Source organism: Falco naumanni, unplaced genomic scaffold (assembly GCF_017639655.2).
Source record: "Falco naumanni isolate bFalNau1 unplaced genomic scaffold, bFalNau1.pat scaffold_107_arrow_pat_ctg1, whole genome shotgun sequence".
Classification (NCBI taxonomy): domain Eukaryota; kingdom Metazoa; phylum Chordata; class Aves; order Falconiformes; family Falconidae; genus Falco; species Falco naumanni.
In genome coordinates, this window is record NW_024427358.1 from 55222 (window position 1) to 70325 (window position 15104).

At 55.1% G+C, this 15104-nt stretch overlaps 1 pseudogene; it reads right to left on the bottom strand.

Moving 5' to 3' along the window:
* Positions 1-2986: 2986 nt before the first annotated feature.
* Positions 2987-13515, bottom strand: LOC121081989 (annotated as a pseudogene).
* Between the last annotated feature and the right edge of the window lie 1589 nt (positions 13516-15104).

The window sequence follows — 15104 nt, forward strand, 5'->3', positions numbered from 1 at the left end:
TCTCAACCGCTATCCCAGCCACAGAGACTCTAATTTCACTTACAGCTCTCTCTCTTATCCCAAGGCGTCCAAACCTTACAGTCAGGGCATTCAATTTCTTGTCGCCACCATACATATAATAATTCTTTACACCATATACACTTTAAAACATACAGAGGTTCACATTCACCCCTCGGATGTTCAAGACAATAACCACATACCAACATTTGTAATATACTGAATACAGAAATGTTCTCACATTTCCAGCATAAATGACTATAACAATTATTAATAACCTTGTAATTATTAATTAAAAGGCCACTTTTCTCCACATTCCAGCTTATAAAGCGGCCACCATTGATTACAATATTTTATCAATGTTTTCCTATTCACATTTCCACCAGCGGATCCTCCAATATCCTTCCAATGACTCAAAACACACCCTAGCGGATTTTTCTTTAAAATCCCACCACTCTGCTTTCCTCCCATTTTTCCCAGCTTACACTCACAGAACACACTTATCACTTACAGAATTACTACTTACAAAATGCAACACACAGGTATCTTTCTACAGCAACACCAAGAGCTCACTATTATTATCAAAAATATAGCCAAAATCACAGTAACAATTATCAAAGTCAAATTCCACATTCCATAAATCCGGTAACCAAAATAAGCAACACTGCAGCAAATAAGCTTGAAACAATGAATATTCCATTAACGCCTATACATATTCATTACCTGAACCCGCCTACCCTCGCTTCGTATGCTAATTAGCTTATCAGTCTTTCACGCTTGCGCAGATTCTTCCAAAAATTGTGGGCCGGGGTCTTTAGAATGTGGGCCGTGGTCTATGGGAGGAAGGCTGTAGGTCTTCCTCATGGTGTACTTTTCACCTTTTGCTCATTTGCAGTGTTCTTATCAGTCTAAGGTAATTTATGCCCTTGCTGGCCATCTGCTTTTCTTGCTTAATTATTTCTTTCACCCTTATCTGTCCTCTCCTGCTGAAGTGTTCCGCTAAAGTTTTTCCCATGATTTTGCCACAAACTGAGTTTTGAGGAGCGCTTGCCCTAAAGGGTTGTCTGGATTTACCCCAGAGTACAGCTGAAGGGCTTTCCTCAGTCGTTCCAGCCACTCAGTGGGGCTCTCATCTTTCTTTTGCATTTCATTAAATGCTTTATTGATATTCTGGCCACGGGGTACTGCTTCTCTAATCCCCTGAATTACTGTAGTTCTCAGGTCCTGCATATGAGTTCTATGCGCCGGATCCTGATTATCCCAATTAGGTCTTTGGAGTGGCCATTTAATATCTGCTTGGGGTCCCTGGGTTTCCTCGGTAGTAAATAATTGACAAAGGATAGATTGCATCTTATCCCAAGTATAAAGATTTGGTCCCAGAAATTGATCTAATCTTTCTGCCACTCCGAGTGGGTCCTCAATTAAGTGTCCCATCTCGGTCCTTTTAAAATCTCATAGGTCAGCCGAATTTAGAGGCACAGAAATATATCCGATCACAGGTTGAGGTCCCCCCATGGGCTTTTCTCTTAGGGGGTATATTTGAGCTGCCCCTTTTTGACTTCTAGTTACGCGTTTAGGAAGAGGGGGAGACCCTTGTTCCGACTCTGGTGGGGGAGTGGGCGCTCTGGGGACCTCTGCAGGAGCAGGAGGAGGAATGTAAGGAGGGGGGGTTAGAAGGGTTTCGTCTAACTCTCCCTTCTTTTTCTTTTGTTTAGTTTTTTTATTTCATTCAGCAGGTAAAGTCTAGCTCCCCGTTTTTTAGCCACACCTCCGCATATTGGCTCTCCTCCGGGTTAAGGGTTTTTTTTTATTATTAACCCAGAGGTTTAATTGCTGTCTTACCCAATCTTCTTCTGACCCATAGACTGGCCAAAAGACATTTTTAGAAATCTTCTTCCCTCCCCATATCTTAGTACAATATTCTATCACTTTCTGCTTATCTTTCCCTAGGGTTCCAGGGAAATATCTCCAATTGTCCAAGATATATGCCAGAGGGGTATTCTTAGGTACAGTGGGTACCCTTCCCATGGGAGTCGAAGGCTTGCTGCCCTTCACCCCCATCTTCTGGAACATCCACAAACATACACTCACTCGCTCCCCTTGTTCCTGGCCCAGTCCCTCGCGGGAGATGGGAGACGCAGTACTTAAGAGTCCGCACTCGCTTGGTTCAGTATATCGAACCTCTCACTCGTTATATTCCAGGAAACCCAATCCCGCCCGAACGGCAAACCCGCGAACAACTTCGCAATATACTTACGCGTCCTGCGTCTTCGTCCGGACTCCCGTGCACAGAATTTTTATGGGATTTTACCGGTTTCTCCTTTGCTCATTATTCTAGAATTTAGGTTCGTCGGTAAGGTTGGAGTAAGCTGTTGGTCGCGGGGCCGCGAAATGTCGCGGGGCGCCTCCCCGGAGGACCAAAGCCCACTGTTCCTTATCCGAGTCACGGCACCAGAAATTGTTATAAATTGAGACCGCAACGGATCATAATCCAATTAAAATTTTATTAATTATAGCAAGTAGAATATGAGCAAAGACAGCGCTGGACGGCAGGGGAGTCTGCGCTCCACCAACTGCCGCCCTGAGCAGTTCAAACAGTCCCTTTTTATACATCTTTACCCGTGTTCATGAAGTAGTGGAGGTATTGACCCTTCACTCATATATCCTTATGTGGGGTTGCCTGTCTTGTTTCTGTCGGTTCCTGGACATCTGGCGGTTATCTTATCTTTCACAAGCAGTGTCTGGTAGCTGTTTGCATAAGCGTTTTCATATATTTTGTTGCCTAAACTTTACATTGAGCTTAACATAAATCTTAATAAACAATACCCTAGTCCATAGTTTCTCACACCCACGGTGGCCACTGCCTCCCAGCAGTGCCTGCCAGGTGGCCAGGGACACTGGCCCTGAGGGATGGAGGCCAGACTTCCCAGCCCAGGGATGGATTTCACGCTCTGAACACTCCGAGGTTGCTTTTAAAGAGGACACTTCCTCAGCAGAGAACTGGGATTATTTATTGTTTGTTTTCCTCCACAGCAGCCTCCTGCGGGGACAGGCACAGCCATCCCTTGGGGTGCGTGGGGATGCCACCTCCTCAGCCTGACAGAGATGAAGTGTTGTAGGTTGCTTTCTTCAGGGTGTCCAGGAAGAACTGCTCCTTCTCTAAGAAATCATGGTCCTAAGAGAGGGATAGATGGCACGGATATCAGAGTGCCACAGAAATGGGGTCACAGGCCAGGGTGCTGCTCACGAGTGGTGGGAGTATCCCAAACCCTCCTCCGTGCGGCGAGCAGCGGGCAGGTACCCATCTGTGGTAGCCCCCGGGGTGTATGGGCTCCCCACAGAGCCCATAACCTCACACCGAGTGAGGCCCACAGAGGAAGGCTCAAAGAGCATCCCTGCCTGGGGAAGGACCCAGCAGGGAAGGAGGGGGCTGAGGATGGGGACATCATGAAGCCAGAGCCCAGCAGAGCTGGCTTCTGCCACCCAGGGATGGGGCAACGCCATCAAGCCAAGGATGTTATCAACCAGCCTGAAACAAGCCGTGAGGACGCACCAACCCTTGCTGCTGGTATCACTCTTCTAGGTGCCCACGGCTTCTGCGAGCCCACCCAGCCCAGCAACGATCTCACACCCACCCTGTGGCCATCAGGCTCAACCCAGGCTTCACCCAGCCCTGCTCCCACCCAGCTGGTCTGAAGCCCTTTCCAGCCCTGGTTTCCCACCACCTCACCTGCTGGGCCCTGTGCTTCAGCAGCAACAACGTGGCGTAGAGCTCGGTGGGGCCAGCCCCAGTGTCCCTGCTACCCCCTGGGCTATGCCAAGGGAGCGCGCTGGTGGGAAGTGGAAAACCTGGAACAAGAGCCCAACCGTGTGGTACCGCTGCCGTTAGAGGAACAGCAGACGGACAAGTGTCCCTTTTTTTGCTGCCTGCATGTCCCTGCAGCAGGGTCCTCCCCAACCTCCCACTGCAAACGGCCTTTAACCCACCTGCCTCTCCCTTCCTGCCCCCTCTGCCCCCTCCTGGCACTGCCCTGGCTCAGAGGTCTCTGCTGAGCTCCTTCAGAGGACGTGAGGAGGCCAACTCACATCTGAGTGTGTGATGAGCCCCCAGGAACATCCCAAGCCTCCTGAGAAGTGGAATACAAGTGCAACTGGCCCCCGGCATGTCCCGTCCCCCCCCTCCCCCAGCAGCGTGCAGGAAGCCTTACACGGTGTGCTGGAGAGGCCTCTCCTAGGGGCACTGAGGCCCTGCTTTGTGTTCAGCAGCATCGCAGAGTTGGTGGGCAGTTCCTCACGGATCTGTTCGAGCTGCCTCCTCTGGCGAGCCATGCTCAGCCGCTCCTGCCCCATCCCCGGCAGAAAGAGAGAGAAACTGTTGGCAAAGGTTCAGGCCCTTGGCACAGCGGCCCCAGGCCAAGAAGGAAAGGCAAGGGAGTATTTGCCTCGTGAAGACGCTGTTCCTGCTGCTTCAGCTGCTCCAGCTGCTGCTCCATGACCTGCAGCCTCCTCTGGTGCTCGGACTCTATCCTGCACGCCTCTTGCAGGGCTTGCTCCCCTTCCTTGTACTTCTGGGATGAGAGCTGCAAGGCAGAGCAGCTGAGGAGGCTGGGGACAGGGACCCTCGCTGCCCTGGGGCAGGGCTCCTTTGTGCACCCCCTGTTCCCCTCCCAGGACAGCGCTGGGATTCAGCACTCAAGGAGGGATGTGAAACCCCAGCTGTGAATTGCAGCGCAGATGCTTCACTTACCTTGCTCGTGCTTTTAATCTGCTCCTCCTGCTGCTGGATGCGCAGTGTGGCCCTGTCCACCTTCTCCTTCTCCAGCCTCAGCTCCTGCCAGGACTTGTCCAGCAGCTCCCTGTCCCTCACCAGCTGCTCCTCCCTGGTTTTCAGCTCATGGCTCCAGATCTTCAGCTCTGCCTGCTCCTAGGATGGGCATGGGGAAAATCAATGCACTACCTGCCCTATCCTGGACACTATCTCATGTCCCCCCCAAGTGATGGGAGAGATCTGCCCCTGTTTTCCTTCTTGTGTTTGCCAGTTTGGGGTGCAGAGCAACACCACCAGGTACCCAACCAATGCTCTCATCCACCCACCCTTGGGCACCAGGGTTGGCAGAGCTGGGATTGTACAGGCACACACACACACACACACTCCTTCCCCAGAAAGGACGGAGCCCCTCACCCATGCTACACACTCTAAAACATGCTCAAGGCTTGGCAGTTTGTCAGCAGTGGAAACACCCAGCCTGAATGGTTATTTTCCACCCTGGTAGCCCTCAGAAATGCAGCCCTGCCACAGTCTGTGCCACATATCTCCTCTGGACAGCTCCAGGGGGGAGAACTGGCTCCAAACATGTCCCCATGGCATGGGGAGGTTCTGTTTAACCCACCATGGGGGTTTCCTCTCACCAGACTTACAATGGAGGCGGCTGTGCCTGGTCTGGCTGCCCAAACTCCTCACAGGCAAAGGGGAGAGACAGAGGTGACTGATGCTTCAGTCAACATCTAAAACAGGCTGGTGGAGGCTGCTCCTGGAACAGCCCGATTCTCACCACCGCAGTGATGTCTCTTAAAACTTGTTTCAAACACCTGAAGGCAGGGCTGAACATCTCCCCGGTGGGCAGGACCCATCCGTGAGCTGCCAGGTGGTGCTGGAGGCCATGGAGAGGGGCTCTACTGTGGTACCTCGGCCAGGCTCATGATGGTGCCCTCTCTCTGTGAGTCCTTCTTCAGGGCTCGGTCCATGTTGCGCTCCATCTGCTCCTTCCTCAGCTGCTGCTGGGTGTGAAATTCAGCCCACTCGGCTGCCAGCTTCCGTTGCTCCTGCGAGCACTTCTGCATCACGGACTTCTGCTCTTCCAGCAGAGCACTCTGGGGAGCGTTGCCAGAGAGGGAGAGAAGAAGCACTAAGTCCCATTCGCCACAGGATTTTTCTCCTTTAACCCATCTCTGCCGCGCAACATCTAGGGGCTGGTTCAAGCCCACGGTGCCTGGTGTGAACCCTGTCACCGTGAGCTCTGGTCCCGTGTTCCTCAAGAACCAGCACGTGCCATGCGCACACACCGCGGCCTCCTGCATCCGTGAGCCAGAGGGCTGGCCTGACTGCGATTCCCCCTGCGTGAGGCTGAGGAGGCAGAGAGCTGCAGAAGGATGCTGCAGCCCAGCACCCAGCTCTTGCCTCCACCACACAATGCAGTGCAGCCCTGGAGATGTCTGCCCCACCTCACCTTCGCCCTCTCCAGCTCTGCTCGCTCCATGGACAGCTGCTGGGTCATGACTCGCCGCTGCTCCTCCAGTGAGTGCTGCAGTGATTCCACTTTGGATTGCTCTGCCGTTGCCCTCCATCGCTCCTGCGTTCAGACACAGAGGTGACAGATGCTATTCACAACCTCCAGGCCAGGAACCTCCAGTTGGTGAGACACATACCCCATACCCAGACAGGAGGGCCGACCCGGGCAGAGGACACAGTGTGGGCTCACCTGCTCCAGCAGCCGAGTCTGCTCACTCAGCCTGGCCTCCATTCTAGCGATCACCTCCTGGAGTCGGCTCCGCTCCTCCTCCATGTCCCTCTGCTGCTGCGACAGCCTGTCCTGGAGCACTTGGGGAGAGGCACGAGCAGCATGAGGCGGGAAGTTCTTCCCTTCTATCCACACCATGTTCACAGAAAAACTGTGTGTGTTTGTGCTCATCACCCCTGGCACATCCCCAGGACACTGCTTTGTAAAGGGAAGACCCCGAGATGTCCAGTGACCAAGGCAGGCAAGGCTTTGCCAGCCTCAGCTCCCAGCCTCTGGCTGACTCAGAGCAACTTCTCCTTGTTTTCTGGGTACCCCCAGCTCCGGTGGAGACCCCGCAGCCGTGCCGGCACAGAGGAACAGCAGACATACCCTTGAGCTGCTCGTCCCGCTGCCGTACCCCCATGGCCAGCTCCTGGGAGGTGGTGTGGTGTGTGGCCTCCACCTTTCGCGAGAGGTCATGCAAGTTGCTGGAGAACTTCTCCATCCGCTCGATGATGCCATTCAGAGACCTGCAGAGAGAAGCGAGGGGAGGGTCACCCCTGTGGGACACGCTTCATCTCACCGCAACGGAGAGGGGGATATTTGGTGGCCCAAAGGCCGGGCAGCCCTGCCCTGAACCTCTCTGGGTCACAGCAGAGCAGTAGGAAGATGCAGCTCCTGCTTCCGGGGGGCACTGACGGGTATTACACAGCTCAGCATCCCCGCAGGCAGTGGGTGGGAGAGGGGATGGCCCCTGTTGCCACGGTCCAAGCCTGGTTCGTGTAGGACAGGGAATGCTGTGGCCAGGGACCAATGTGGGAACACAACTGTCAGTACCTGGTGTACGATGTGGCGCTGGTCACTGCATCGATCTCCTGGTCTTTCAGCCGCTTCAGCCGCTGGAGCTGCTCTTCGTGGTCTTTGCGCATCTCCTGGACAGGACACCCCTGCGGGACACGGGGAAGGAGCCTGCCACAGGCTGGCACAAACCAGTGCTCCCCATGATGGGCACTGTGGGAGAGGCTTGGTTGTGGGGCTGAGAATCAGGTGCCAGGAGCTGAGCTGGCATGGGGGTCTGTCCTGGGGCATTCCACCGACAGGCATCCACATTTGGGATGGGCCCAATTTTGGGGTTATGAGCTCCTCTACCAAAAACTGATTTGTCATTGACCCAAACTATGTGGACATCAGTGACTCACTGAACTCACTGACCTGAATAAAAGAGATTTGGGGGAAGATAAAACATTGGGTTCAGCATCTTTCAAAATACAATGCATTCACTCTGAAACCACGTCTCCAGTCAGATCTCCCTGTGTCCACCTACAAAGCAAATCCCCGTTCCAAAAGGCACCAAGCTGCCCACAACCCAGTGCTTCTGGAGTCTGGTTTCTCCTTTCACCATGTCCCCAAACCACTCCCTGGTTCCTTCGCTGAGACTGTGGGTACCAGCCACACGTGTGTGCCACTCGTGCCACTCTCACCTCTGCAGCTCTTGCAGACGCTCCATCTCCAGCTTGTTCTGCTGCTCCAGCGTGGCCAGGCGCTGCTGGTGCTGCGCCAGCAGCTCTGCCCGTGCCCGCTCCGCATCCTGGCTCTGCAGCAGGAGCTGAGCCATCAGCTGCTCCTTCTCCAGCCGCAGCCTCTCCTCCCGCTGCCCGTAGGTGTCCTCCACCACCTTCACCTGGTTCCTGCCCCGAGAGGTCACAGCCAGGAAGAAGTGTTGCTTCCACAGCAATACCCAGCACTACCCCCCCCCCCCCCGCAGAGCGCACACAGGGGTTTGCGAGCAGATCAGTGTTGCTGTGTGCATGGCGAAACACGCAGACCTGAGCCTTGAACCCTCCTGCTACTGCCCACTGTGCTGCCTGGTTGGGGGTGCGCTGGCAATGGGACCAGCCCCTCCTCCTTGTCACCCAGGGGACAGTGGTGGTGAGAGTGGACTCCCATGTTGGCTCACCTGTGGGGCTGCTCTCTGCCCCCACCACCGTCCACATCGACATGGCTCTGCGCCCACCTGCCCCAGGGGCGGATTTGGGAAGCATCCCAGCACTCCCACCCCAGGAGAGACAGAGCTGTAGGCGAGGAGGGAAGCACAGGTGAGAGGCTGGTACCTGTGGGTGCTCTCAAGGAGATTCAGTTCCTCCTGGTGCCGCTGCTGGAGATTTTCCAGCAACAGTTTGTGCTGTGTCCGCTCCAGCTCCAGCATTCGGACCTGCCAGGCACCCGGAGAGAAAGTCCTTGTGCTGCCCTGGGGACAGAACTCCCACAGCAGCACTTGGTGGCCATAGGCGTCTCTGGACAGGGAGGTTTCACCTCTCTCCCCTGTCACCCTGATGCTATTGGGACAGGATATGGCTCCTTCTCCTCCCTCTGGGTCACCCCTGGTCCCCCATTCAGCAGGCAATGGGGCTCACCTGGCTCTCCAGCTCTGCCACACGGGCCTGGGCGCTCAGCAGCGCTGCCTGGCAGCCTGATGCATCCTCATGGAGCTGGGCTGCGGGAGCCCCCTGCCTCGTCTCATGCTGCAAGCCCGGGGGCTGAGAACTCTGCCTACAAGGATGGAGAGAGAAGATCGAGGCCCTTCAGGATCAGTGGCTTTGTGGTGCGGCCATCAGCCTCCAAAAGAAGGCACCTGCCTTACCTGCAGCTGCGGGGCAGCCTGGACATGTGCCCTGGGTGCAGGAACCTGCGGAGACACAGGGATGCTCTCAGGGAGGTAAAGCCCTGGGGAGAACATCTCCTCCTAGCCTGGAAACGGCGATCCATCTCCAGCCTACTGCAGGGACCACCCCCACCCCCGCCCAATTTCCGTGCTGGCGTGGGGTCCCTTCTCCCCAGGTGACACTCGGCAGCCCCCACCCCCAGACACAAGCATGCTGCGCTCTTCCTTCTCTGGGGGCAGAAATCAAGGCTGAGACCACAAGCCCTCTGGGAGACAACATGTGTCCCACCACCAGGGCAGGGCGAGGAGCCCAGCTGGATGAGAAGGAGAGGCTTCAAAGACCAAGCAAGAGCTGCCTTCTCTGTGAAAGGCTTCAATTCTCCTTCAGTTGTCTAGAAATAATCTCAGAGCATCTTCAACACTATACTGGGGAAAATCAACTGAAGAAAAAGTCCTTTATCACCTGGAGCCTCTGTTGTCTAGTTAATATAATATGTATATATGCCTGGGGAACGGTGTAAATGCTGCTCAGGCCACGCAGGGCTATAAACACACATGATTTACAAAGCATCCATAGCACCCATGCTTTGGCCTGATAAACGCAACTTGTGGCACCTCGGGGAGCTCCAAACTCTTTGCCTCCATGGACACGGCTTCCCAGAGATGCAAAGTGGGGCACATCCTACCTCAGGCCGAGGGAGCACGGACAGAGCGGGATGGCGGCGAGTCGGCAGCGGAGGGCTCGCGATCGCTGCCCTGATCCTGCACCGCTCGGGGCACGGACCCAGCACACCTACCTGAGTGAGCGGGGCAGGGCCTGGCGCCTCCTGCTTTCCCTGGGAATGAGCCTGTAGAGGCTGAACATTGGACAAGTCCATGATTTGAATATAGCAATGGGAACCATCCCCTCCCAGCAGGATGAGGGCCTGGGTCTCCTGGGCACAGCGATGAGGGTCGCGCTCCGCTCTGGAGCTGGCAATGGGGGCAGAGGGTCAGACAGGCTTGTCCGTGTCTGCATCCCCACTCCACACACAACGGTGGGACTCTGCTCTGCAGAGTAAATCAAGGGACAAAGCACAGCTCCTCCTCCATCTCCATCACCTAGGGAGGAGACTGGGTCCCCTAAGCACCTTTCAGCGGCCTCTGAACCGGCGCACAGCCCACAGCCCAGAGCAGAAGGGGGTCTTTCCAGCACATAGCACTGGTGGGACAAGTGTGGGGGCAGCAAAGGGAAGACAGATGGGGCAGCGTGAACTTATGCACACCCATTGCTCCGGCAAAGCGAGTCCCCTCACAGCCTTCCGAAAGCCCAAAGGCAGCACTGCGGAGCTCAGTGTGCCCCAGCACACCAGCTGACATGGGGATGGTGGGATCCTGCAGCTCAGCAACCTGCTCCGACAATGGCTGGTCAAAGCCTGGGCAGCATTCATGTGGCCAAGGGGAAGTGCTGTGGTTCCTGCCTTTCTTTGGGGGGTTGGTTTTGGGTTTTTTCAGGGCAGGGAGACCCTTCTCCGCATCCCAAACTGTACAAATCTCTGCTGCCCGAACCGTACAACCACAGGAAACGCACCCAAGGGCACCGGCATTTCTGGAGGGATGCCCCCTTCGCAGGATCCGATGGGTGAACCGAGGCTTGTTTCGTGGTGCTGAGCCAGTGGGACCGGCTGCCTGCGTGGGCACAGAGACACAAGTGACGCACAGCAGTGTCACAGCGCAGGGAGAGGCACGCAGACATTATCCCGCTTGGCATTTTTGCAAGTTTCAAGCTTGGCTGTCGCACTGCGATCGAACAGGCAAGGGCCCGACGATCCCTTCAGCGCTGCCTTCCTTCCCGGTTACACAGGTCCCAGACCAAAAGTGGTCACGGCTGGCTACCAGCCCTCCCCGCTCCCCCACCTACACCATGCAGCCGCTTCCACAGGAATTCTCCCTTGTGGAGGTGTCCTGAAAGGGTGAAGGGAGGCCTCACCTGGAGCCATCTGCACTCGCTGCCTGGTCCTGCGGGACAGCTGCCTGCTGGCGGTGCTCCCTGTGGGGCTGGCTGGCTGGCTGCAAGCAAAAAACACCCCATGGGGGAGAGCCCAGGAGGCAAGGAAAGACAAGATCCTTTCCCTCAACACCAGTTCCTGCCTTGCAGGTGAAAACCTATCCCACTCAGCTGCGGCAGGATTCAACCTGTTGGCTTCAGAGGGAGCAAAGACACCTCAGAACCTCCATCTCTGGAGGAACACCAGTTCCTCCTTGCTGCATCCACCCCCTTCCCCTGGGCAACATGCCCCTGCCCACGACACACGCGGCTGCTTCTCTGCAATTCACTTCTGAGTCCCATCCCCATGGCACAAGCCTGAACCTGTCTGTGCCAACTCAGCTGGAGGAGGTGGTTTTCCTGGAACTAGGAGGAACGAAGGGGAAAGAAGGCAGGAATGAGGAGCATGCGTGGAGCTCGTGGGGGTATGCTGATCCAGGACAATCCCACAGGACCTGGGGGCAGCACGTGCAATCTCAGCCATGACTAGAAGGAGAGCCCAGAGGTGCGATGGCCCTGCAGGCTGCACCAGTGGGAGAAACCTCTGCGTTATTAACCCAACCCGAGGCAAGAGAGCACTTAAAATGGATTTCTTAAATCCGAGCAGAGGATTTCTGAGACGTCCTGTTGGAGCAGCTGCATGATGGGAGCCCTGTGGCCACCAGCTGTGCTTTTACCTGACAGGAGCGTGGGGATCCAGCCCTCCTTCTGGGGACTCCCAAGGGCTTGGCACTTTGCTCCTGAGCCTTCGCCTGTGCTTGGGCTTTCTTGCGAGACAAGGCAGCGCTCAGCCAGTTGTCTTCCTCCAGCGGGTCAGGTTTAGCCAGCGCTGCCTCTGCAGCCGGGAGCTGGCTGGTGGGGCCGGGCTGCTGGGCTGTGCCAGGGCTGGGGTAGCTCACTGCAGGATTGGCTTTTGCTGCAGATGTTGGCTTCGCATCCATAAAATCCTCATCTTTCAAGCCCAGCCAGTCACCTCGAGTCCGGCTGCTCCGCACAGGGCTGTGCCTGGCTGAAGGAGGGAGATTTGGAGCGGGGGTTCTGGTTTTGGTTCGCCTGCTGTTCTCGGCTGGAAACCTGCTGCAAGGAGAAGCAGTCACATACGTGCCTGTGAGAGGACCCCGGGGACCCTGCCCGGGGACCCTGCCCGGGGACCCTGCCCGGGGACCCTGCCCGGGGACCCTGCCCGCTCTGCCGCGGGGGCAGCGTGGCTGCTGGCTGGAGCTCCACACGCAGAGCACAATACCTCACAGGCTGCCTCCTCGCCGGCTGGCCCTTGGGCATGGAGGCCACCGTCGGCTGGTACGCTCCAAAGACAAAATCCTCCTTGTCCCAGCCGTCTTCCTTCTCTGTTCAGACAAGCAGCTTTGAGTCAGCGCCTAGAGGAGCAGCTGTTTGCAAAGACACCAGCCCTCCTCCTCCTCCCCTGCAATTCCCACTGCGATTGCTGCCTCTGGGAAGACACAGCTGGAAAACATCTTCCCTGGAAACCTGCGAGCAACGTGTCTCCTCCACGGGGCTGGGAAAAGTTGCTTTGCTGAGAATCAGTCCATGTCCAAAGGCAACTGAGTTACAGCTGATGTGCAAATGCCCCCAGGCTGCCTCGAAGGCAGGGTACAACACTTTTGCATCAGTCACCTTTGCCCCAGAGCTGACTGGGAGCCCATTAGCCACCCTGCTGACCACCTACAGAAAGGGTATTCTCCCCTTCAAGGACACTTAGAAATCAATCTCGCCCTCCCAAGCCAACGCCATCACCTCTGCAGACCTTCCCAGCATCCCTGCCACGCTCACCTGGCTGCTTTTGGTACTTCTTATCCCAGTTTGAACTCTCTGCGCTCTCCTGTGCCTGGCTGTTCCAGGATTTTGGCCACGGAATTTCGTCCCCAGCAACTCATCCAGCTTGGAGCGGGCTGGCCGGAGCACCTCTCTGTTGGTGACACAGTGGCAGATAGGTTTCCCTGGGAGGCAGGGCTGTTTCTTGTCACACAGCCTTGCCAGGGTGCTCTGGCTCTTCTCTGTGAAACGAGGCTGCTCTTGCCCCTTTCTGGGACCCACAGGCAGAAGCTCCAGCATCCCCCCCCCCCACAGCATGCTGGCACCATCCCAACGCACAAGCCATCCCCTGCTTTACTCTCACTGCCTCTTCATTGCCCTTACTTTTCTGCCTTCTTTCCCTGCTTCTCAGCTCCTTTTGAGCCACTGCCAAGTCCCAGCGCATGCATCAGGTCGTCATCAGTATCTTCAAAAGTTGAGCTCAGCCCTCCTCTGGACCGGGGCCACGGTGTGCAGGGGCGTCTGGGGTGGAGGTGGGCTCTGTGGATGGGATCACACATGGGTAAAGGTTTGATCAGGGCTTTTTTTTTTTTTAAACAGGAGATCAAAGCAATCCCTGCCTGCTCTTATCTCTCAGGACCATTTAAAAAGTAATTTTTAAGATCAGCGAACAGATCTCACAGCAAGTAACACAGCGGCAATGCACTACTGCCTGGTCTGCAGCCATGCATCCACTGCTGGGACACTGCTGGGTGCCACTGACACTGGGGGTTTCCAGCTCTGGATAACGCCAGGAGCTTCTTTAGCTTTGAAGTTTCCAGTCAGATAATTCCTGTCCCCTTTTGCCTAAAGTCCCCTCTCTACCAACACACCTTAGACCTTGCCCTAACCCACCAGCTGCTACTTGCATCCAGAGTAGATTTATCAGGGTGAAAGGTGATTTTAGGGGGACCCTCAGACCCATTAGCATCCCTGCTGCAGGAACAAGAGGGACAAGTGCCTGTAACACAGCCACAGCTGGATCCCACCCAGAGGTGCCCCAGTTGTGGTGTGGCACGGACTGGTGCTGCTCTCAGACACCCAAATCCTGACCCAGAAAATTTGTTCTCAGTTGGCAATGCGTGCAGAACGGGCTGGATGAGGTCAAAGGTAAGATCAGAGCCTCCATTCCTGGAAAGGAAAGCTCAGCTCCGTAATCTGCGGCGCACTGCAAGTATCAAGCACTTGGTGAGCTGTGGCACAATTAACCCTGTTACCAAGCTGCTCTATAAATTACGTTACTGGCTAATAAGAGGTAGGACTAGGTGGCTTTCAATGTAATCATTTTGGATCTCACACAGACTAATCCATGCTGCTGATTTATGTAATACAAAGAGGATGCACTGAGCAACCCCACTTACCTTTCTCTTTGCTCTGTTCTGGTTTTTCCTCAGAGCTGCTTTTAGCGCCTGTTGGAGCTGGTTTCTTGGGAGCATCCTGCTCCTCATCAGACAAAAGTCCTGCCAAAGGATCATCTAAATCTGGGAATTACCCAGCAGGTACAGGAAAAGAGAATAACAAAACAAACAAACAAACGCAACGTTATTTAGAAGAAGAGCTCTGCACTACGCCAGCCACTGTTCCCCACAACGTGCACGTGGGGACAGCAGAGTGTATCTGCCCAAAGCCATGAGCGCGGGTCCTGCAGGGACCTGGGATACCCTTGAGTCTCCCTGAACTTCAAACACTCAAAGACTTAGATTTCCGTTCAGTTTTTCCACGTTTTCATCCTCCCGGAAGAAAATAACTCAAAAATTTGGGTGCTTTAATGCCTGAAACACAGCTTAGCAAAGAAAAAGGGGAGAAAGGCCACCTAAATCACCTAAAGCCCATTAGGTTTTTTGGGTTTTTTTTGTTTTTTTTTAACAGATTTTAACAGATCCTGATCTTTGTTAAAGCACAGGCTTTGAGAACCAGATTTCAGCTGTGCCAGGAAACCACTCCCCTGTTCAGAAGCTGGACAGAATCCCCCCTGACACAGGGGCTCCCAAGTGTTACAATCATTAAAAACCAAAGCACATATAAAAATGCAAATGCCCCAGGAATCACCCCCCCAGCCCTGTCCTGGGAGGGCCTCGAATGCAGAGGTTTTTTTTCCCTTTGGTCACCT